A 16,336-nucleotide genomic window follows, 5' to 3' on the forward strand; every position below is an offset into this window, starting at 1 on the left:
ACGTAATTCTGTCTCCTCAACGGTTACTCACTGGTTGCCTATCAGTTGGTTAAACGGCGAATGTTCCTTAGAGGTGTTTCTAACCGCAACCTAAAGGTAACATACACTCAATAAAAGCAGAAAATGATTACGGTTAAGGTAATTAAAAAGTGTATACCGTTGTCATGTCATCACTTCGTGGCTCTGTTCCAGGCTGGTTTTGCGGCTATTAAGAATTAAAAACATCACACAATGCAACCTAAAGGGGAACACACCCCAGACGAGATACTAGTAGCTGAATTACTCTTTGCGATTTAAATAAAATGAGAAAAAAATGTTCCACTCAAAAGATTCCAACACATGCTTTATTCGCTCAGTGCTTTTTTTATTGCGCTACTTAAGCTTTTTTTTCGGACATGGTATTTATTCCACGTGGTTGTGTACAGAAAGGGTTTGTACACAGACTAATTACAAAGTATCCCAACCTCTCTGCTTTTCCTTTCAAGAAATTCATCTATTTATCTTTCGAAGTACGGGAAGCTCAGAGTAAAATATTATATGAGGAACGCCTGAGGAAACTGGACAGTAACAGATGGGCACCTAAAGTATTTAAATATCTATACTTAAAAAATGTTGACTCACAATGGAGGAAAAGAACTAAGAAACTAACTAGTACGTATGCTAGTCACAAGGACAGAGAAATAAAGAGCGTTAAGCAACAGGTGAAAAACACAGAAGGTAAAAATTGGATACATTTGATGGAAAAGGAACAGAGTGTAGAATTATACCGAAAGTGGAAAAGACAGATTAGGAAGGACGCTTTCTTTGATAACTCAAGAGGCAGTGCCCTACGTTTTGAAGCTAGATCAGGGTGCCTTAGAACACGCAGCTACAAAAACAAATTTAACAATGAAGATGATGTGGTAACTCCAGTGTAACAATTGACCATATTATACTCAAATGTAATGGCGTGATGCACTCGGAAGTTGATGCAGGCGCAATCACTGTTTCTGAAGCTCTGAGGTTTTGAGATACCAGTGGCCGGGTGAATAAACCGGCCGTGGAAGCTAGCAAAAAACGACTAGAATATAGGTGGCTTAAAAGCAGAGAAGGGACATATTGTTAGTAACGCAGAAACAAAAATTTAATAAATAGAATGATGGTATAGTAAACCAATCAAAAACAACAATAATTAAGATATAGGTAGAAAAACGAGCAGGACCGCTACTGCTACCATCCCGTTTCAAAGGGGACGCTCCTATATTCCATCCATCCATCCATTATGGGGCCTGCGTCACATATCTGTAGGGCCCCCTGGCACGCCGCGCATTCGAAGGCGCGCCACTTGCCAATGCTCCCTGCGCGTTGCCTGTTGCCCTCTTCCTGCTCGTTCGGGGATAACCGGTCCCGCGCGAGGGGGCTATAAAGGAAGGCACGCGCCGCCGTCTGGGCCTCTTTCTTCGCTCCTCTCTTCGTTCCGGCTCTTCGTTCCTGCTTCTTCGCTCCTGGCGCTTCTTCACGGAGACGACCCCCTGCCCTCCCGGACGACGACCCCGCGCCGCCTTAGACGACCCCCTGTGAGATTAAAGATGTTTGTTACACGACCCGCTGTATATTTGTCGTGCGCATCCCTCGGGCAGAGGAATCGCCCACACCATCCATCCATCCATCCATCCATCCATCCATCCATCCATCCATCCATCCATCCATCCATCCATCCATCCATCCATCCATCCATCCATCCATCCATCCATCCATCCATCCATCCATCCATCCATCCATCCATCCATCCATCCATCCATACATACATACATACATACATACATACATACATACATACATACATACATACATACATACATACATACATACATACATACATACATACATACATATATACATACATACATACATACATACATACATACATACATACATACATACATACCGTCGAGAGAACGGAATCACGCTTCAAATCATGAGCGCATGAATACACTGAGCGGAAGATACGCAGGAAAGAAAAAGAAGAAGGGCCATAACGTCAAGACGAAAAAATTTCATGCTCAACATTAAGAGTTACGAAAGGCAAGCTCGTGGTGCGACAACAAAACAGAAGGTATGCTTGCGCATGAAGCCCCGTTGCGGGCGATGATAAGAGCTTCGAACATTTTCTTGCAATGTTCCTGGAACAGTAGAGATAGAATTCGCTCTGCGCTCCTATGATAGCTAGAGCCGGCAAGCTTCGCTCTTCGTTAGAATGCCTCGGGCGGTTTAGTAGTAGTACACTGCTTCTGTAGCTTCAACGAATGGGCATGTATCTCTGTTTTGCTCGTTTGGGCTCTCCGAATAGAGATAGCGGTCATAAAAATTCAGCGCCTTTTTTTTTCTTTTTTTGCGATTCCTAATGTTTCGTCGCATTGATCAATTTAGCTGGAGGAGAAAACAAATTAGGTAAGATTTTTAGGTGCGTCAAGTGTACCTGTTGCGGCATTATGCAGTTCAAGTTGCTTTGCGACGCCCCAAAGTATGCAATGCTTGGAGCGCATTTCTGGCATTGGCTTGCATGGAACCTTTTCGTTTCGAGAACGAAACGCAGATATAGATATACCTACATATATACTGCTATTTTCGCTACTTGGTGAAACAGAAAAGTGGCCAATGCCTCGCGCGATGGTTGTTACTTTCTCGAATTGACATAGCGACATGCCGGAAACCCTTTCATTTTACGAACGAACTTTCATTAAACTGTCACTCCCGCAAATCAAACATATGTGTCTTAATTTTACAATATTTCCGGCCGTTTCTTTATGGGAACAACATTTTCCGAGCGCAATAACAGAACGTGTACACTTTAACTGTTTGTGTGTCGCTCGTTTTCACCGCCAATTGCAGTGACGGTTCCGTGTCAGCTGGTAGAATGGTGTAGTCAATAATACGTGGAATACATCTCGAAAGTAGTTTTCAAGTTCAGAGTAAGGTCACGGTGCTAACTTAACACTTCCCGTTCTTGATGAATTTCTCAACCGCAAATCATATCGCGCAAAATTCAATGAAACTATATTCCTTGCGATTGTGCACATGTCTACGTTATGTTCGGTAATACAAGCTCCGCGCCTTATAGACAGAGGTAAACGGAAAATTGTGCGTCATTTAGGGCTCATGTCCAACATTGGGTAAGAAAGAAACAAAAATCTTTTTCGAGGTCACAAACTGCCATATCACTTGAAAAATAAATTTGTTAAGACCAATTTTATTATCGTACATTAAGTAATGCATATGTTTCCTGTAGTTATCATTTCATTAAGTGTTTTGTTTTTCTAGCCTGAGCTTTTGCTTTGTGTCTGCACTTGACCGCGCCTGAATGTGCTCCAGAATATAAACATTTAAGCAGAGTGGATTGTTTGCTGAAAAGTTGATGCTTTTAGTTTTTTTTATTAATGTATTTATTTACAAAATACTGCTACCTTTATTGCACAGAATAAAGAAAGAGTGAGTTTCAACATACACTGTGTCAAAAAACAACCTCTTCTTCAGTACATGTTACACTCTGCACAAATCAAAGAAAACGGAATGAAAAAGAAAACGTTATCATTGTAATAACTCAGAGAACACATCGCGTGAGAGTTTCCCAAAATGAGCACTGAAAAGAAAAATAAAATTTCAATGGTACAAATTTATTAAGAATCTTTAGGCAACTGAATACATTTTAGAGGTTTTTAATGTTTTATTTAGTAAAAGCTTCCCACACAACAGAGTGCTTTGTAATGCAGGCCGGATAAATGTTTTGTAAGCTAACAGCCTGATTTCGTGTGGGGAATACCGGAGTCAAATAGGTAAGTTTATTCATAGCATTTTCTGAATATTAGAAATGTGTTTGTTCCACCGTAGGTCACAGGAAATCGTTTATCCGAAGTACTTGTAGCGGTCCATGGTGGAAACAGGACGACCATTAGAGTATAGGAAAGACTTTACGGCTGCTGTATCCGTGTGATAGACATTCAAACAGTTTTTTTCGGTATTAATGCTCATATGTCATATTGAGCAGCAGTGTTAAATTTTAGCTATCCTTTAGTGAAGGCTGGTAACAAAAAGTTCTTATTTCATGATAAAGTACACAGTTGAGGTTCCATGACTTGCCGGTCATGGTAAAAAAATTGTGAAAACTTATTTGAAAAGAAAAGAGCACATCCTCCTTGTAGGAATTATATTGGTACACAATTTCCATTATTACTCCATCATGTCCACGTTTACTATGGAGACATATGTGCGAACACGGTTCTTCCCCGTTTCAATTCGGCGTGAAGGCGCTGTTCGCACGAACTGTGTCTTCCAGCCGCCTGGGCAGAGAGGCATAGAAATGGGGCACGAGGTCTGGCAGTGCCTTCAGCTTTTCCCACTCCTCCGGTATTGCTGCCCAGAGTTGTTCCTTCACCTGGTGTTGAAATCGGCGTTTAGCGAGATTCTTTTTCATCATTCCCCAGATTTGTTCGATGATATTGATGTCAGCACCCTTGGGAGGCCATGGAGGAAGCTGTACACCAAGCTGATCAAGCGTGTGGATCACTTTCCTGGGTAAAAATAGAAGAAAGGGGAACAAAACATGCTTGACATTTTTTTTTTTTTCAGATAGCCGATAATGCCTTTATTTTCGTGCTGACATTCAACAACGGTGCCTACCGGCGATCTCCAAATGCACGCGCACTATCAGCAACCTGCTATCGATGTTTTGTGCTGACTATCGAGGATATTTAGCTGCAATGTTAGCATAACGTTTTCAAAAAGTGACGTATCAATAGCGCACTTTATATAAAGCGCATGGTTCTCACTACTACTTTTGAATAATCATTTACTTACTCGGTTACCAATGCTCATACATTGGGGCATATTCTACTTTGATGATGGCCAAAGCAGATAAAAAGCTTGACAGGTAAAAATAAACGAAATCAGCAATACTTATGTGGTGCAGATATAAAATTGTAATGTGGCATTTCGTATGAGCAAAAAACGCTTCAGAAATAGTTTCCGATCTGAGTGTTCCTATAATCTATACTCCAACAATAGCCCACTCATAATACTTGCAACGCGTCCTTTTATAAAGCATAAATACATTTTGTTTGGCCTTTTACTAAAGATTTTAGCATAACATACCTACAATCTAAACAAAATGAATGACATATCGCTAATTTCTAATTTTTCTTTTCCCATTTGTTATATCTTACTAATTTTTCAAAGCCAAAGTGTAAAGTCATCATTAAAGGCATGAAACTGTAGAAGTGCTTAACACAATTAGCTAACGCACCTTGCCATATGAATGGGACTACGGTCCTGTTGAAACATAAACAAGCCCTCAGGGAAGGGCCCGTCCAAAAGAAATGGCAAGAGAATATGCTGAACGACGTCCAGGTACTTCTCGGCATTCAGATTGCCCTCAATTAGATATAACGGACCAAGGCCGTCACTCGTGATGGCTCCCCATACGCTGATTGAGCAGCGACCACTTACTGCTACCTGCTGTATGTAGTCAGGGTCGTATCTAAAAGAAAATGAAATAACAATGCATGAAATAATGCCGCATGAGAGCAATTATTACAAGTTTCAAGGCATCATAGAACAGAGAGAATGCCTGAGAGGAAAGAGCACGCAGCATGCTTCCCCCCTTTAGGGGAAGAGAAAAGCGGGAAATTGAGAAGCAGCGTATGCAAGTTTAGGACGAATGAAGGATTTGCATGGACTATCGCCTATTGCGCCGACGTCAGTAGTGGCAAGACTAAAATATATGAATGCATACGGATTCAGCTAGGTGCAAAGGCAACTACAGCAGGCGTGAAATATTCCAACATCCCTTGTAAACAATTGTCCTTGCAGGTATGATTGTGGCTGAGGCACTTATATATGTCCCGGGTGTCCAAGTTAACTCTACCCAAGGGTTAAAAAATAAACCATAAGAGGTAAGCCATAGAAACCACTTGTATACAGTGCCAGCCATCTAACGCACCACAGAGATTTTGTTTATTTTGCCATTAACTAAATAGTAATTCAGATAATTTTTCAAATTTACGATCTATTACGTTCAGACAAAAATGTGATTTGCACAGTTGGAGAGCACTTAATGAAACCCATATTCCATTTATTTCTGCTAAAGGAAGCCTCGCATGTCTCTTTTTTTTTTCCAACGTCTAAAGAAAGCAATACAAAACATATCACGTTACCGGCGCATTCGCGCGCCACGATTGTGGTGTTCTCAGCCGTAGTTTGAGTGAACGAAATCAGCTGTGGCCGTGGCTCTACAGCCCAGCTCAAGCGGTAGGCTCATATGTTTGCGATGGTTGCAGCTCGCTGCTACTTGCACCGTCACTTGGACCGGCTGACTGAAGCGAACGCAGGAACCATATCGGCCTGCCACGGCAACAGGCCCGTGGCGCCACGGCCACAGCTGAGGTCGTTCGATCAAATTACGTTTTAAAGCCCCACAATCGTGGCGCGCGAATGCGCCAGTCACGTGATATATTTTTGTATTTCGCGGGCTCCTTTTAGAGCTTGGGAAAAAAACGTGCGAGGCTTTCTTTATGAGAAATAAATGGAATAGTGGTTTGACAAGATGCTCTCCAACTTTGCAAATCACATTTTTTTTGTATAAACGGAATGGCTACTGTATTAAATAACTTAATTATAAATTGTTCATTGCGAAATAAAAAATTGCCTGAGGTGCGCCAGATGGCTAGCAGTTGTGTACATGTGTTCCTGTGGACTAACTAATATGTGCTATTTTTTCACATTCTTGGCTGAATTTAGCTTGGCACAACTGCAGCATATTCATGAAAAAGGGGAAATCTTTCTCACCTTGTGCCAACAAGTCGCCTGACGCGTTGCTGCTGGTCCCAACGGCTCGTCAGAACAAACAACGAGCCGCCATTCGTCTGGTCCCCAAGAAATATGTTCACGAGCGAACTCCAGTCTTGCTTGTTTTTCCCTCTCATTAAGATAAGGCCTCTGACATGCCACACGACTTCGCAGGCCAGCTTCGTCCAACCTCCTTCGTATGGTGTTCAATGAGACTCGCAGTCCCAGCTCCCTCTTGGTTTCTGAGAGGCTCAATGTCGGCTCACAGCTCACCGCGGCCACGATGGCAAGGTCGTCTTCAGCTGTCGTAGCCGGAGGTCGCCCTTCTCTTGGTGCATCTCCTATGCGTCCCTTCTCTCTGTATGCACGTATGCACCTCTGCACAGCCCAACGCGAACAGCCAATTTCCCTAGCGATTTGCATTTGGGAGCGACCAGCTATTGCAAGGGCTACTACCCTATGCCTGGTGTCCTGATCTAGACGTGGCATGGCCTTTGCATCTGGGACAAAAACTTAAGACTGAAGTACCGCTCAGCATATTGCCACAAATTTTCTCTTTCCTTTTTAGTTTTCTTCGTTTGTCGCCACCAGCACTCGGCTGTATCACTTTATTGATATCCTAAGCCAGCGATCGGTGGTCTTAAATGTTTTGCTCATACGATGCTCCTAGGCAATTCCGCTCATCGCGATTGGACGCCTGATATCTTTGAAGTTCCAAGCGGCATTCAAATTTCGGATCCAGATATAACCGATAGCACGAACACTCAAAGACCGTCTCGTGCACTTCTTAATGTAGCCGCCGCCAAGCTTTCCACATCTTTGCGAATAGTGCCCACCTCCCGGAAATAGAATCCAATTTCAGTATCAGAGCATGTGGCCATATGACCCAGGGTTCCAGCTCTTGTTTTTCATTTCAATAGGTTATGACGCCAGCATGACATTAATGTCATTTTGAGGCGGGGAGCAGCCAGTCACGATGATAGCGGGTGCTGCCGTCGGCAGTGTCCGAGCCACTCGTCGCACGCAGCGGCTTGCCACTATATCGCATCATGCTTCTAATGCGGAGGTGCGGTCGCTGTGAGCGACTGGTCCGGCCGCTCCTCACGGACGCTCGAAATCCGCGGATTCTTCCCACCAAGTAAAGTGCCAGAAAAGTTAAAGATATTGGAAATTTGTGCACTACGAGCAGTTATTTTTTCTCAAGCTTTACCACACAGCAAGATTTATACAGGTTTTCCGGCCGTTGAAAGGCGCACTCCTGGTTACCTGAGCGGCTGATGTATGTTTGTTTTCTGCACAAAACTTAGAAGTGCGCTCAACCTGTCCGTTAGCAAGAAACATACACTGCAGCGCCTATAGCGTCGTCTTTTGATTCTGGGAATCGTTTCACATCCTTATGTTTAAATAGTATAGCTTTTTTTTTAAAGGAAGCCGCCGTACCGTGCTCACTTCTAAGTTGAAACATACGCTCAATAAAATGCATACAATCGCAGGTACTGTGGAAAGAAACGTTTCCAGGATACATATCTCTTCAGTCATAATCCCTGTCTCAAGCAAGCCTGCAACTTGACTAGTAGATCGATGTGAACTTGGAAGTGTCACTGTACGCTACCAGCCTTAACACTGCAGAATGAACGGTTGAGTAGTAATTTTGACGCTGAGTATTTTCTCGTGGCAATCACTACACCGGCTTTTCTGCGACACGGGGTCCTTACGCTATCGAGTGAAATGTGAGCACTCAAACTGTATAAAGCATCTTCTCTCCCATCGAAATGCTCTCTTTTTGCTGACCTTCTTTCTTCCGCAAAGTGCCCATCAGTGTTTGCCGAGAATTCACTCTACTGCTGACTCGTGCCACTTCACGTACTGCTTAATGGTCTTTCTTCGGTGGTGGTGGTGGTAAAACTTTAATCTCCAACAGATACAGGATAGGCGTCAACCTATCCGCCTACACGACGGCCTGGAGGCCTTGGACCCGGGCGGCGTGTTCGGCCAGTCGGATTACACCTAGCTGAGTCTCATGGTGTGAGCTCAACAGTAGTCTCCGAAAATTCTTTCGTTTTTGACTGTTCTTTTATTTTTTATTTCTGTACATATCCATACCATATGTACCAGATCGCACACCACTGCAGTGTGGGTGGTTCTTTTTCGCACTTTTTAAGAACGAGTCACTTTCAAATGTTTGCTTTTGACGCTTATGAGAAGCGACAAGTAATCCAATCTGTCTCTGCAGACAGAAAAGGTGCATCATGCACAAATGGAAGCAGATAGGACCCTCTACAAATCGCATATAGTAAGCTAATCAGCTATTGAATGCAGTCATTGAGTGAATAATATGCATCTAATTTGACCCAAGCTTCAAATGTTGAGTCTGATGTTAGATGCTCTCCAATAAACCATATCTATGGTTCGTTAATATTGCTGAAATATCAATCAGTCAATAAATTGATCATTTTATTTCACACGGAGAAAAGGAGTTTAGGATTTGAGTCCTGCCAAAGCCTTATAGAGCTTGTGTGCCAGCAACTGGCAGACAGCCTCAAGTCGTGCGCAATACTTTGCACTTACAAAAAGAGTAACTAAGTAAATATAAAAAGAAAGAAAAACTTTTACCGAAACATCACAATTGGTGTTACAAATGTCGAGAGATAAAGGAAAAATAAACCCGGTGCATCAAAATCATTTTAACTCTAAAAATGTAGTCAAATACAGCACATTTTTTTGAAAATCAATGCAAAAAATACAAAACTGGATCATGGAAGTTATGACAGACGATGAAGTATAGGAATCATTTCATAGCGAAAATTTAAACAAAAAATTCAGTGCTTAAGTGAAAACAGAAGACCACAATAGTGTCCAAACAGAAATTGTCATTTCGTTAAAGGGCCACTGTCCAGGGAAGCACTTATGAAACAAAGGAGCCCAGTGTTTCGATCAGGTACCGGAGATAGTCTGTGCAAAATGCTACAGTGACACGCGCGCCGCAAAGCAACGAAAATACAAATCAAAGCTCTCTCATATTCTCCTTCGGGAAGCCAGCTTCCCCCTTCCCTGCGCTGGCCCGTCGAGCCGCAGCTATGACGTATTTGTGGAAAACGACGTCCATTGGCCCCCCTCGCTGTCTGAGGGTGAAGGATGGGTGTCTCGCTCGTTGAGCGCTTTTCCCTCGCCACGGCCGGACTGAATACAACGGCGCGCGCTCCCTCGCCCGTTTTTCTTTTTTTTTTCGCGCAGGCGGAGTGCCACGCTCCCCCCCCCCCCCCCCTTCCGCCAAACGCGGAGGAGGAAGGGGAATTTGTCTTGCGGAGGCTAGACGACAGGGCAGGAGAGTGAAAACCTTTGCCAGGGAACGGGAGGAGAGAAACACGACAGAATCGTGTGATTGCGGTGAATGTAACTGCGGTATTAGTCACTCTTTTCAAAAACATTATGCGGCCTTGCGTTCTAGGGGCGAATTTTCACAGATAGCGGGGAAGAAAATATTTTCGACCGGAGGGTGGACAGTGGGCCTTCAAGTTACGTTTTGTTGGTCACTGAACTGTCAATCAGGTGGCCAGCCAAAAGTGAGAAACATGAAAACAGTTGACACGCGTTCGATGTTATTTCCACAATGTGGTATTTTCTTTCGAATTGATGTTGCCGTCAAGAAGCGGTCGAACGTATTTTGAAAAAGATTTGCGCATTTTAGATGTCTGAGTGAGAATTTCATGCGGTTTAGGAAACGAAAAGGTTCCATGCAAGCCGATGCCAGAAATGCGCGCAAAGCATTGCATGCTTTTGGGCTTCGCAAAGCAACTTAAAAGGCACAATGCGGCAACAGGCACACTTGATGCACCTAAAATGTTTGCTTAATTTTTCCTCTCCTCCAGCTAAATGAATCACCGCGACGGAACACTAGGAACCGCACAAAAAAAAGATGCGCCGAGTTTTTATGGCCACTTATTATCTCTCTTTTCGGAGAGTCCAAACGAGCAGAAGAGAGATGTATGCCCATTCGTTGGAGCTACGCAAGCAGTGTACTACTACTAAACCGCCCGAGGCATTCTAACGAAGAGCGCAGCTTGCCGGCTCCAGCTTCAATGGAGCGCCGAGCTAATTATATATCTACTGTACGGAGCGCCCTCCATAAGTAGCACAGCGCTCTGAAGGCGCACAGTCCAATGCCACACTTCATACCCGCTTAATTTTTATCATCTCAAGAAGGAAAGCGAGGGACCCGGCTGACGTCAGCCAGCCTACGCTCGCTTCCGGAGAGCAGCGGTCAGCGACAGCGACTGTAGCGCCGCCACTAGGCCCCGCGGCTGCTCCGCCGGCCGGCTGGGCTGCTCGGTTACTTTTGGCAAAGACAGTACATGACGTGCTACTTACTCATACCGACGAGATCATCATGGAGAGTCTGAGAGTCCACGGAAACCCGCCAGTTTTGGGTGTGCGGAGACTGGGCAAAAATTCCAGAACTGTACTAATTCTCTTTGAAGAGAGAGAAGTACCACAATGGGTTCGCCTGACTCCGATGGCGCAGCGGTGTCAACTTTACCGCAAAAAAATATGAAGTATGCAATGCCTGCGGAAGACTCGGTCACAGGGAGGACGTCTGTCCGGACCCGAGCAACCTCAAGTGCAGGAGCTGCGGAATGGAGAGGCCACCGCAAGGTCACCAGTGCGAGGCAAAATGCCAGCTATGCGGCAAGGGCCACCTGCTTGGTGACCGAAAATGTAAGGAAATATAAAGGACTCCGTACGAGGTGAAGAAGAAGCAATGGGAGCGAAAAGTAAAGGAGAAGCCAGAGCACGACGAGTACAGAGGGCGACCGAAAATCAAGCAAGGAGGAGGAGGAGACTTCCGCGTTAGAGAAGACTCCTTCCCAAGCCTAGAATCTACCGCCAAAGAGACGCTACCGCAGCAGCGAGGGCGTTCAGTTCTCGCACCATGGGACGCTCCGGGGGCGTCTCGCCCGCCCCCGGTGAAGAGCAAAATTATTGAAACAGACCCGTTCCAAGCACTCGAAAATAGGCTTGACGAAAAATTGAATTCATTCATGAGCCAAATGACCCAATTCATGAACCAAATTCAGAGCCAGGTACAGGCACTTGCAGGGGAAGTGCAAAGAGTTCGAACCGAGCTCGTAGCCTTCAACACGTGGGCAGAATGTCGAGCAAACCCTATCCCAGCTGCAAAATGGCCAGGCGCGTAAATGAAAACCAAATTTGGCAGTGGAACTGTCGCGGATTCCAGCGCAAGACAGCGCTGCTGCAGCAATACCTTCCACGCATAACTGAGACCCCCCTCGCAATCGCCCTTCAGGAAACAGGGAAGGGAGCCAAACTAATCAGATACAAGGTGTTCAACAGTGATAGAGGCGCGAAATCTACGGTGGCGACCTTTGTCAAGCGCAATGTAGCGGTGATAGAACACGATTTGAATTCGAGAGATATCGAGAACGTATTTCTCCAGATATTAACGGGACGAAAGAAGGATCCCAGTCTATTCCTTCTTAGCATTTATAGCTCACCCAAGCAAAAGAAAATTAGATTTAGGGCCCTTATGCGCAAAGCCATCAAGGCGGCCGGGAATAATCCTTTGCTGTTCGTTGGTGACTTTAACGCCAGACATCAAGAATAGATCTATGCTATACAGGACACCAAAGGTAGGCCGCTATGGGAGGACACGCACGAGCTAGGTCTCACCGTCCATACGGATCCCGATCATCCAACGAGGACGGGTAACAGCGTATGCGCGGACACATCCCCAGACCTGACATTTTCAAAAAACTTACAGGGATTAGACTGGCAAAACTAGGAGAAAAATTTTGGCAGTGACCATTTCATTGTCGTTACGGTCCTCAAAGAGGGCGTCAAGACGAACAGGGCGTGCCAACCGGCCGTTACGGAATGGGATCAATTTGGAGAAATCCGGGCAACCGCGAAATTAGAACGGATTGAGAACACAAACGCCGCGTTAGTGAGGCGACAAAGACGCTGGTAGGAGACGACGCTCTTTGCAAAGCAGATAGCCGACTGCTCCACATGTGGGACGCTAAACAAAGCATGGAACGCGGGCTGAAAAAGCAGAAGTTGAACAAGAATCTTAAAAGACGAATCGCGAGGCACAACAAGGAAATTGAAAGCTACGCGATCAAATTGTGCGAACATAACTGGCTCAGCAGATGCGACGAAATGGAGGGAGGAATGAATCTCTCCAAAACGTGGGGCATGCTCCGGCATCTGCTGGACCCAACATATTCAAAAACTCAATCGGGAATAAGATTGGCAAAAGTCAGACACGCCTTTGAGGGAGACGATGCGGCGTTTATGAATACGTTAGTAAAAACGTACGTTGCAGACAACCGGCGTTACCCCTTCCGACCTACGGTGACACGCCCAACGAGGCGCTTGACGCCCCCATCACGGAGGCAAAGGTAAGGGCGGAAATTGTAACACTAAAAACTAAATCAGCCCCGGGCCCCGATGGGATCACCAATAAAATGCTAAGGAATCTGGACGATGACTCAGTCTTCTAACCGAATTCATTGGAAAAGCTTGCCAGTTGCCAGATCAATGGAAAACGGCAAACATAATACTAATACCCAAACCGGGAAAACCCCCGCAAATGGAAAATTTGAGACCAATTTCCCTAGCCTCATGCGTAGGGAAGTTGCTGGAACACGTAATGCAAACGAGATTAACGTGCTTCATGGAGCAAAACAACCTGTGGCCGCACGAAATGGTCGGTTTCTGACCACATTTGTGCACGCAGGACGTAATGCTCCGACTAAAGCATGATATCATAGACTCGCGGTCGAGAGACGCCAAAGTGATCCTGGGCATAGACCTCACCAAGGCCTTCGACAATGTCAGGCACGAGGCTATCCTCGAAGGGCTCGAAGTGCTCGGAGTAGGGGAGATAACGTACAACTACATAAAAGACTTCTTATCGGACAGAAAGCCTGCATGATATTTCAAAATTTAGAATCTCCTACGATAGAGTTAGGAAGCAAAGGCACACCGCAGGGCTCAGTGCTATCGCCTTTCCTATTCAACGTGGCAATGAGAGGCCTCCCGGGTAAACTTAACCAAATCAAGGGGCTAAATTTTAGCATGTATGCGGACGATATCAAACTTTGGATTAACCATGGGAGCGATGCGAGTACGGAGGAACGCCTGCAGGCAGCGACCGACATCATTGTCGATTACGCGACGAAAAGGGGACTTCCGTGCTCTCCGCATAAATCTGAGTTGTTCGTTTATAACCTAAAGTACCTTCGCTGCAAGAATAGTGGGGAGTTTCATATTCAGGTGGAGGGCAAACCGGTGCCAAAACTAGATCAGATGAAGATTTTGGGGATGGTCATTCAATCCCTAGGCCATAGCGGAGAAGTCCTGAATAAATTAGAAATTTACGCGATGCAAACCCTCGGGCTTTTGAGGAGGATCGCCACCAAAGGGAGAGGCCTCAAGGAGACAAATTTACTAAAACTAATCCAGGCATACGTAATAACCAGAATCAGTTACGCCACGCCCTACCTAGACATCAAGGCTGGCGGAAAAAAGAAGTTAGACTGCCTGATTCGAAGATACGTTAAGAAGACTCTAGGACTGCCCATGGGTACCTCGAGCGAACGACTGCTCGGACTCGGGGTGCATAACACGTGGACAGAATTGGCGGAGGCAGTGCGAGTCTCCCAATTAGAGAGACTAAGCACGACCGAGACGGGCAGGGTAATCCTTGCAAAAGTTGGCCTCAACCCAGACAGAGGAGTTGAAACAAAAGTCACATATAATAGTGAAATCAGGAATGCCTTGGTAGTCCCCCCCTTCCCTAGAAATATGCATCCAGAGTTTAATGTCGAAAGAAGGGCCAAACGAGCCGAAGCTCTAGAGCGACGGTTCAAGAACATGGGAGCAAAGGAAGTAGTCTATGTTGATGCGGCAAGTGGCAGAACAGGTGCGACGATAGCTTCGGTAGTCGATGGCCGAGGGGCACTGGTATCCGCGGCAGCCATCAGAGGCCGCAACATAGGGACTGCGGAGGAAGTTGCGATAGCGCTAGCTTGCGTAGGAACGGAAGCCAAGTTCATAATCAGCGACAGCAAAACTGCCATTCAAAATTTTGGAAAGGGGAGGATATCGCAGGATGCGGCCAAAATTCTCACCCAAAGAACGCTGAATAGGAAAATTCAGTTAATTTGGACACCCGCTCACGCTGCCGTCCCTGGTAACGAGGCGGCTCACGATCTAGGTCGAGCTCTCTACTTTTGGGTAGCCGTCGAGCCCCCCGAACACTGGGTACACGACGAGCGTCTGCAAAATTACGGGGAAATCATCGACCATTATAAATTGGGACGTAGACTAGTACCCCGCCAGATGTTAGACTAAATAATAGAGAAGCTGTCTCATGGAGGCGGCAACTGTGGCGCGAGAGGGACCCTCGACCACATAATTTGGGAGTACCCACAATCTCCAGGTAGAGGACAAAATATTACAAGTATAGAAGTCTGGGATACCTTGCTGCGAAGCGCGGACCCTGCGATCCAGCACCGCATCCATCTGGCGGAAGAGGCCACAACAAGCCAAGGGCTACCTGCCAGTCTCTAATCCGCGGGCGCACGACTCCCCGTCTTCCCCGGCACGCGTGCATGGGGCGGGGAGGAGGAAGCCCATTTCCGATGGAATTAAATGTTGTACAACTAACCAACCAGTCTCGCTAATTCCGTGACTTAACTATTTTAGTCTCTGGTACTTTCAAATTGCGCGCCAATCGCATTATCTGAAACTCCCGGAATCCCGCTATCCTCATGGTAGACAAGCGGAACAGAGCGTTAAACGACCCAGGGCGTGGAACAGCGGCAAAGCGTTCGGCTGGGGATCCAAAGGATGGAGGCTTGATTCCTGAATGGGAATTTTGTTTTTAAAGAGGAGCAGTCGCACACGTCTTAAGCGTTGCTAGACAACGTAGGCAGAGCTTGGCGAGGGGGCTACGCAGCTGGCCTTGACTGCGACGTCACTCGGTCGCGGCATACGGCATACGGCATACGTCACTGGGTTTCGCACATGCGCAGAACTGGCAAATCTGTGCACCGGCTCACGCGAAATTCGGCTCCGACCTTCGTAGTGAAGCGTTTCGCTTCAAAAGCTCGCCACGGCCCCACTCGCATGGGCAACTCAGTAAACAGAGATACATGCCCTGATTTGACTCTTATCCGCAATATCTAGCACGCTGATTGGCTTAATACGAAAGACACCCTGGGCAGTGACCACTCTATTATTAATACCACTATATACACACGGCTCCTTAAACTTTCCAAGCAACAAGCGCATATTCCCGATAGTATGAAGTCCCACTCGATACTTCCCTCTGTCGACATTGCCCGCTCGGGATATCATGAGTGGGTGACCTATCTAATGACGACTCTCCGCACTAACGAACAACGCATCCAGCTCACCGACTCCACCCCAGAATATAGTTCACTATACCCCAGAAGTACACAACCATTTTCTCCATCTTTGGGAGGCCCGC

This window comes from Amblyomma maculatum, chromosome 6 (genome assembly GCF_055883805.1).
Source record: "Amblyomma maculatum isolate TAMU_Amacu chromosome 6, ASM5588380v1, whole genome shotgun sequence".
Classification (NCBI taxonomy): Eukaryota; Metazoa; Arthropoda; class Arachnida; order Ixodida; family Ixodidae; genus Amblyomma; species Amblyomma maculatum.